The 8938-nt window shown below is 35.3% G+C and overlaps 1 non-coding gene across 1 annotated transcript; it reads left to right on the top strand.

The window, feature by feature from the left end:
• Positions 1-290: 290 nt before the first annotated feature.
• Positions 291-394, top strand: LOC118980681 (U6 spliceosomal RNA). Its single transcript, XR_005065187.1, has one exon. It is a non-coding gene; the product is annotated as a U6 spliceosomal RNA (small nuclear RNA).
• Positions 395-8938: the final 8544 nt, after the last annotated feature.

Genomic DNA, 8938 nt, shown 5'->3' with positions numbered 1-8938 from the left:
TCAGCTGCTATCATTAAAGATTATTATATATGTAGCAGATTTTTTCAAGTCTTTTTTCTTTTTTTACACAAAGCAGCACTGTTTCCTGAAATAAAATGACTTAAGTTTTCCAGGAATATACTTACTTGTATTAAATCTCACCAAAGATTTTTTCAGATACAACAATCTGCTAATATGAACATTTGGTATCTACATTCTCACATATAAAATTTTTTCATTACAAATATATATAAATCATGGAAGAGTTTAATATAGGACCTTGATGATATTTATTAAAATTAATGGTAGTGCTGACTTTGGTAACAAATATACTGAAATTGGAAGGATACAGAGAAGATTAGACTGGTCTGTGGACAAGTACGGCACACAAATTTGTGATGTATTCCATATTTGAAAAATACACCAAACCAATAGTAAAAACAAGGAGTACAAAAATACCTTTGAAAGAATATGGTTATAATAAAAAATAAATTGGAATCGTGTTTAACCAGTATAAATTTTGATAAAAAATACATTGTTTAGGCATGGCTGAATTTATCTACAGCCTTGTTTCAATGATGTCAGTAACCATCATGGAATCAGCAAATCCTGGCAAGACTCTGATCCCAATCTCAACTTTCTTCTTTATATTGTTGCACAGGGTCCAGGTGACATAAGGTGATGTGGGAAAAATATTAAGTGATGTAGAGCTAATGGAGTTAGTAATTGCAAATGCATCATGACCTAAAATAATACCATTTGATAATTTACAAAATCAGAGAACTTTCATGAACAAAGTCACCCTAAATCAGTTACCTCCAGGTCATTTGTATTTGATATTGCTTTTACCCTATTTTCTACATATGATGACTCCTATCCTTAATGCAGAATTTCACCTTTGCCCCATTTCTGTCTGAGCTTGTGTAGAACCATTAGAAGCAGATTAGTACCTATTTTGGTGCTAAGTGTTTTTCTGTGTGTACTAGAAAAGAGATTCGGAGTCCATGATACTAGAAAATCTTTCCATAGCTGTACTTGCCACCTCAGCTCAACCCCAAGGGAAATAAGGCAGTCCATGTCAACAAAGACTAGCCACACAGGACACCATAAATTCAACAGCTATCTGTCTTTTGTGACATGGTGAAGATTATTAGCAGTCAAATAGTGGTACCAAGTGATTATTTTTATTTCTTTATCTGTTTCTTAGGCTCAATTATTTTATGGATCCAGATCTTTTTTAATTTTTGTTTTAGCAGAGTCCTTGGTTAAAACACTATTATCTTTGTCTATGCTTATTTACTTTTTAAATTAAGGTACAATGTAAACTCATGAATAAAGACACAGATCAAAAATTCATCACTATAGTGTGCCTCCGCTATCCTATTCTTCTACCTTCTCTCATTTTAGGACAAGCACTATTCGAAAAATAGTATGTAATAGATATACTATACTATATTATGTCATGTTACCCTATACTATACTATGTTATAGTATAACTATGCATTTCCACCTACCACAGTATACATAGTACTTTTACCACACATATATGCAACCTTATATAGTGCTTATGTTGGCTAATTTAAAATTATATAAAAGAGTATCAATAACACAATGCATTATATTTTGTTATAATTCCTGTTGATAGTTATCATCTCTTAATCCTTTAAAGATAATTTTTCATGGCTTCTGGCTCCTGTTGCTGTTGTTGAGAATTTCATGGTCCTTTCAACAGTTGTTAAATTGCAGCTCATCTTGCCTTGTCTCTATTCAAGATTACTATCTTTGGTATTTTGGTTTTACTACAGTGTGTTTCAGCATAGATTTCTTTTGGTTAATCTTGATTGTGATGCATTGACTCTGTGGATCTATCTTTTCACAAGGGGAAAATTTACTCCTAATATGACTTTAAATATTGTCTCTTCAGCATTCTTTCCAGTCTTTGAAGAAAACATGGCATTATAAGAAAAGCTAATGATCTTCATCTGCCTTGATTAAAAAGCATATGAGGTAATGAACTAAGTATGTATAGTCAATTGTAGCACACAGATAAAAATACAAACTTGGTATGTAAAGCCATAAACAATAATTAAATAATGACTCAGTGTCTGGAGAAAAAGACACCTATGCAATAACTATTTTTTTTCTTCTTGATGAAATTGAAAATTAAATCATTAATAGTTTAAAAAGAACCTAGCTAAGAGACAGTAATGTATATCCCATTCCAAATTAAATAAAAGCAATAAGTATTCCATTACATTCACTGAGATAAACTTCAAAATCACTTATATTTATAAAATGTGTTTTAAATGCTTATCATGTAGTAAAACCATTCTTTCTACTATGCATTTTGGCATAAAGGAAAAATACTAGTATCATTTTCTATCATTATTTTATTGTTTCCCCCCTCTCCTTTCTTTTTCTTTCTACATGCATGCACACACACACACAACAAGTATTTATAACGGAAGAGAAGGGATAAAAGACAAAATAAAATCACTTCAACTTATTGGCTTTTGGGTCAACACTAGAATTAGGTAACTGTAATCTTGCCACTGAGAATTATTGATTATATTCAGACTTAGGTCTTGGCATATTATGCTCGACTTTAATGCAGCTCCTCCCCTCTCTTCAAAAATTTTATAATATGGTGCAGAAATTGAATAATCAAAAGCAGATATATTATGCATCACTTTTCAGTGACCGATATGTTTTAAAATGTGTGGTTTCTCCATGATGGAGTTCTGCTTATATCCAGATCGTCATCTCTTTGGACTCAGAATCCCCCTCAGTACCTCCCACTTTCCTGCCCATGGTGCACAAACAAAATTTCAAACTTGCAAGAAAAAATGGTCATAGAAGCAAATCCTCTGAATAAATTCCTTCCCAAAAGAAATCGCCCCTATCAGTTTCTTAGATTATCAATGTCCTGCTTCCCTTCATTAGAATTATTTCTTGAATTTTCTGTAAATAAATTATTTGAACAAAGCTATATATAGTATACAAAAAACCAATATAAATTATAGAAACTGAATAGTTATTATTTGAATAGTCAAATATACTTTAAAATCCACATTGGTGAGTGCACTGAGATGTGAGAATATTAAGCAGAGTGGCAATTTTTGGAAGGAAAGAAAGTTCATGTAATTCTTTACTTTCATTTTAGTTAGGAAGGACCGCCATGTGGAAGATGGTGATGGGTTGTCGTAAAATCATGACCAAACAAAGAATCTGGGTGGGAGAACACGTGTTGGTGGTAGAGCAGGTCAAGATGAGCCAAAGCTCCGTGTAACAAGGGTAACAACTCCCATTCCGTGCCGTCATTTGTAGCTGGGGAGGACATTTAAGACCCGTGATTTCACCTGAGATGTACGCTTTTTTGATTAATAAGGAGATGGCATCATTCCATTTTAAACATGAAGAAACTCAGAAATATAAGAACGGTCATAATCAAGATACTCAATTTGGAATTTACAAAACTGGGTAAGATGGTACAAAACAATAAAGGTAGAAAAACTTTTATTTTTCATGGGGGAAACTGCTGCTTAAAAGTGTAAGTGGACAGTTTATATTTGGTAGTTTCAGGGTCCTCTCTCCCAGTGATTGCCTACTCTAGAGAGTTTTGACCATGGTAAGGAAAGTATGCATAGCAGGCAGGTAGCGACTCAGCCTACCAAAGTACTATTGGAGGTCTCGTGAAATGTATGAAGTTGTTTCACAGGTGATGATAGCAATTCCTGCGATGGCTCTGTGACTGAGAGTTAAAGTCAGTGTCCCCCTGCCTCGAATACAGGCTAGCCCTGGGACTTCTGCAACAGGTTTTATAAGGTTTTTAAAATAGACTTGCAGATGAAAACATTCTTATAAATATTATTTTATTATCTCTCTTTTAAGACACTTGGAATAGCACTGTCTTCATCAGCACAGGTTTTTATAACAGAATATTGTTAGTTGGATGGCTTAAACAAGAGGCATTTGTGTCGTACTTTTCTGGAGGGTGGAAAGTCCAACATCAAGGCTCTGGCAGATCTGGTGGTTGGTGGTGAGGGCCGACTGCCTCATTCACCGTCTATGGAAGGGATGAGGGAGGCCCCTGGGGTCTCTTATATGAGCATTAATCCCATTCACAAGGGCTCTACCCTCCTGACCTAACACATTTCAAAGACCTCATCTCCTAGTACCATCACATCAGAATTAAGTTGCAGTATATAAATTGTAGGGGACACCAATATTCAGTCTATAAGAAGCATTTCATTCATCTCTGGATACTCCTTTATTTCCATAGTAACTATTGCAACATACTTGATATACTTGACCCAAAATGCACACACAATAATGTTTGTTGTATATATAAACAGATTGTACTTGTGACTGAAACAGTGAGTTTATTATTCAATACTTATTCATCCTTACCTTCTTACTGAGCTCTGATTTTGTGGTATATGCAAGTAACAACCTTAAACAACTGCATTTCCTAGCATCTTTTGCACATACGTGGTAGAGTTCTATCTATTGTGATTTAAGGGAGAATATAGCCTGTGCCTAATTCCTTAAAAGGAAGTCATCTCACCCAAATGAACCCTTTGACCTTTTATTCTTCCCAGTTCTTGGTTTGGAATATGATTGTGATACTGAAGCTCCAATAGCAATCTGTCACAATAAAAGGACATGAACATGTTAAGGACAACTGAGCAGGGGACAAAAAAAGAAAACTGGGTCTCTGATGGTAAGCCTGCCCTAAATTGTAACCATAGAAATTTTATTATTTGAAGAGAAATACATACTCATCTTGTTTACTTGGATTTCCTGTTTTACATGTGACCGAACTCAGGTACCTAGAGGCTAAATGATGCCAAAGATAATATCCAAAGTAGGTTTCAAAGTGGGAGGGGAATCTCTGGTTTTCTGAGTTCCCCCTTTTCTTGTCCCCCGCCCCTTTCTTCCCCTCTGCCCAGAGCATTTTTCCGGTGGATTGCCTGTGGAATAGTAAGATCTTTGAGGGCAGAAGGTTACCTTTACTTTATTTCTTTGTATGTTCTGAATATAAACATATGTGCCTCATACTGTTTTTGCTACTAGATGCCCAGAAAGGAAAAACAGGTTTCCTGTGTGTATGGACTTTATATTTTAATAAGTGGGTGAACGAATCTGTGAACAATCAATCCATTGTTTTCTTTCTGAATGACGGATTTACCTGAGGTTATAGTGAATTATCTTAATTCTCACATTAGAAGAGTAGGTGAATATGTCTATTCCCTTACCTCCTGCATTGAACAACGGGTGCTTTGAGAGCTATTGACAGGAAGCACTGTGCTCAAGAGCACACAATCCTGGAAGAAACTTTAACATTGGATGACAAGTCGATATTGCCAACAACGCCATAAGCAAAGTCAGTCTATTAGGATTCACGTAATGAATTGCAGATGCCCTAGGCTAGTTGTAGCTGGAAGCTGCAGGGAGGCAGGAATCCTAGCGCTTTCCTGGGACATAGCAGTGGACAAAATTTTGTTTACTCTAAGTAGACTAATAGGAAACCAAAACCAGCAAAGAGTGATGGTTTTAGCATGTTAGCAAACTGAAGGGTCTGCATCAAATTGTACAGAAACAAAATGCTTTCTTTTATATCAGAGTCATAGATAACCACCTAGGACTAAAAGACCAAGCAGAGTCTAAAACCATAGGTGGAGTCACCAAAAGCAGCAGCTTTTGCAAGTTGTAATACCACGTGCCTCTCTGAGACAGTGACTTCGGACACAAAGGATTAGCCCCGGGCAAAGTTGCTCCTTTAGAATCTTCTCCGCAAAGTCACTGCTTTTTACAGGATAGCTTTTCCTTGCTGTTGAGCGCAAAGAAACTAACCAGAACTGGGGTTTGGAAGAATACTTAATCTTTAATGCAGTAAGTTAACAATTTGAATCAAACCTAACACTTCTTTGTCATGGGCCAAATAGGGTTTAAATCAAGTATTTCTCAGCTGTTTGAGGAAAATCAGTACTATCTGTAGCTGTTAAAACCGTGTGGCTCTTAAATCCTGTCCCTCTTGTTTATTGTCTTATCTGTAAATCCTTTAAGACAAGCTGTGCTCCTAGAGGGCTGAGACCATGTAGAATGGACCATGTTTTGAATGGAATAAGAAGGCTTGTTGTCATTTTTGTTTTTTTAACTAGTGGAACCAAATCCTGCTTAATGTATTTTATTGATTCGCTGTCCCCCAGATCTTAATACATGCGTCTGGTTGGTACAAAGGCCTAAGGATAAACTCAAGGACTTCCTGCGGTTTTCTTCTCAAGTGTATTGTTTCAACCCAGATTCCTTGGTTTTTGTTTTATGCATTTCTAAAATTATGAATAACTATGGATGGCCTCATGGGGGAAACTTACGTGAGAAGAAACTACCAGAAGATTTACCACTTGTGGGATCTCTATTGAGTGAGTGACTGTTTGGCTGGCCCTAACAGGCACTTTACAGAGATAGATGACATTAAAGCCAAATTTTAAGCAAACTCCTCATTTTAACTCATAGCATTTATTTTTGTATGTGTGTCTTTTACACAATTACAAAAAGAACAGTTTGAAATTTAGGGTATTTATCCTGAGATGTCATTATTCTTTATGAAAAAAATGACATTTACAGAGTTATGAGAACCTGAAAGTTTTTATATAATCTTCTGTCTTTTTAATGTATATTTTCATAATGTAGAATCAATAATGTTATTACATTCATTTTATATACACATCATGGGAAATGATTATCTTTGTACAGAGTCTGATATTAGTTTTAACATTTAAGCTTATATATTTGAATCCTGTGTGCAGTGTCAGGTTACCTTTTGAAGCCAACTAATCTGTATGAACTGTAAAATTTACTTTCAAGAAAGATGTTTATATTGCAGGCTTATGTTTTTGCAGCTCTTAGAAATTAATGATCTTTTGATAAATGTTAGCCTTTTAGATTTAATATTCTAACTGTAACAAATATTAGCTGAGGTCACCATGCCCCTTTAAGAAATATGTATACATGTATGTGATGTATACATGCAATACATAGGATTTATATATGCATATATACAGGGGTTGGCAAACATAGGTTTACAGTTGTGGCTATGCAGAACACAGAATTTATTCTTGTATTATTATTAATTATTGTATTATTTATTTTTATTACAGTTGTAAACCTACTTTTGCCCACACCTGTATACACTAATTCCAGTGACCCATCTTTGCATGTCATTTTCTTGCAATGGCGCATTCAAGGAGGTCTGGTCCTTGGATACGGTAGATGTGGTCTACCCTTGATTTAGGCATTGTCTTCAGAGAATTATAAAAGTAATAAAACATATAAAAATTGATATTTTTAAATCACTGTATGCTGGCATTCCAAAAGATGTCAGTGATAAAATTCTTCTCTTTAAAGATATCTTTTGTTGATCTAAGTAACAAAATATTGCTACAATTGCTATTGAATTTTATTAATTAATTAATTAATTAAATGCATATATATGTGAGTACCTGTGTTGGTAGAGATGTGTGTTGCAAATTAGCACCGTTTATTATTTATCTCTTGAGTTAAGCATCTGCTGCCTCATTTCCTTTGTTCCTTTTGCTGTTGAACTAGTATAGACCATCATCCCAATTTACATGCTGTTCTGACCACCACTACCACCACCACCACCACCACCAAGTTCAAGCAAACTTTTCTGTGTGGTCTTTTCTGCCGAAGAGTTGGCCCCTAGTGATTGTAGTGGAGAGTGGTACTTAAATGGCTGAACTGCTCAAACTGTTCTCTACTTTATAAACCCTTGTTCTTTGTCTGCAACCCCATATTCATAAGCTTTGAAGAAGATCCCAAGTTTCTTGAAAACTCAATTCATTCCACATACAAAGAAGGCTGGTTCTGTACTGCTGATTCTACCTTGCCATAAAAGAGATTCATTAATGCACTCTGCTTGACAACAGACAAATTATCTAATTTCGTTTTCACCATTTCACAGCATGTGAGATACAGAAGCAGTTTTGACATTTGCAGGATAGACATGTATTTACAACCTAAACAAGCTGCACTATTTCCCTGAGAGAGTGCAAGTGACCGCTGGCAATTTTGGTTATAAGTAATATTTCTACTCTACTATATAGCAGTTTAAAATATGTCTCATATTCGTAGAGTGGATTTCAAGACATTCTGGCTTTGAGAATTGTTAAAAACAAAATTCAACTGAGTAAATTTGGAGATGAACTTGGACTTATTAAATGACTTATGACTTGGGCACCATCTCACCTAACAGGCAGTGGAGATACTCCCAGCAGTTATGCTAGATGAAAGGCTTTTATAGAAAGGAGGACAGAACAAAAAAGTTATCAGCAAGGAAAAATGAAATTTCACTGGGGGAAAGTAAGAATTCCAAAGCTTTTCTTTGGCTGAGTTGCAGTGTTTCCATTGGCTGAAATTGTTGCTAGGCTAGAAAAAAAATCTTCCTCCCTTCTGTTGGAGTTGTAAAGTAGTTGCTCTTCTTGTTTGGGAGTTCAAGGGGTGGGCCTTTCTGTTGGGGTCTCTAGCTGAATTAACTGTAGGTGTAATTGATGACATCTTTCTGTTTGAGCTCCCTCTACGGGCTCTCCAAGTCCAACTCTATTTGGGGTTTCCTTTATTAATTTTCACAGAACAACGTTGTCGCTGAGAAATATTGTTTATCTCTCTAATTTTTAATTTCATTACCTGAAAAAGGAAAGCACGTTTCAGGATTCCTTTTAAGTATAAATGCTGATGTTGAGGAACCTTGCATGTGACTTTTTATGGCTGCCAAACTCAAGGGCACAGATCAAGATTTAAGAATTTTGTGGATTATCAATACAGGCAATTTGGTAGTGATAGTAACAACACATATAACATTAATTAAACTTTTCATTGCTTTGGACTAACTGTTGTATACTCATTATTACAATCAATCTTGGCCTCACTAAGCTTT

The sequence above is a fragment of the Sturnira hondurensis genome, unplaced genomic scaffold (genome assembly GCF_014824575.4).
Source record: "Sturnira hondurensis isolate 20B ecotype Veracruz unplaced genomic scaffold, ASM1482457v3 Scaffold0001872, whole genome shotgun sequence".
NCBI classification, from domain to species: Eukaryota; Metazoa; Chordata; class Mammalia; order Chiroptera; family Phyllostomidae; genus Sturnira; species Sturnira hondurensis.
Note: the sequence above shows the minus strand (reverse complement) of the source record. Positions and strands in the feature narration are given on the sequence as shown.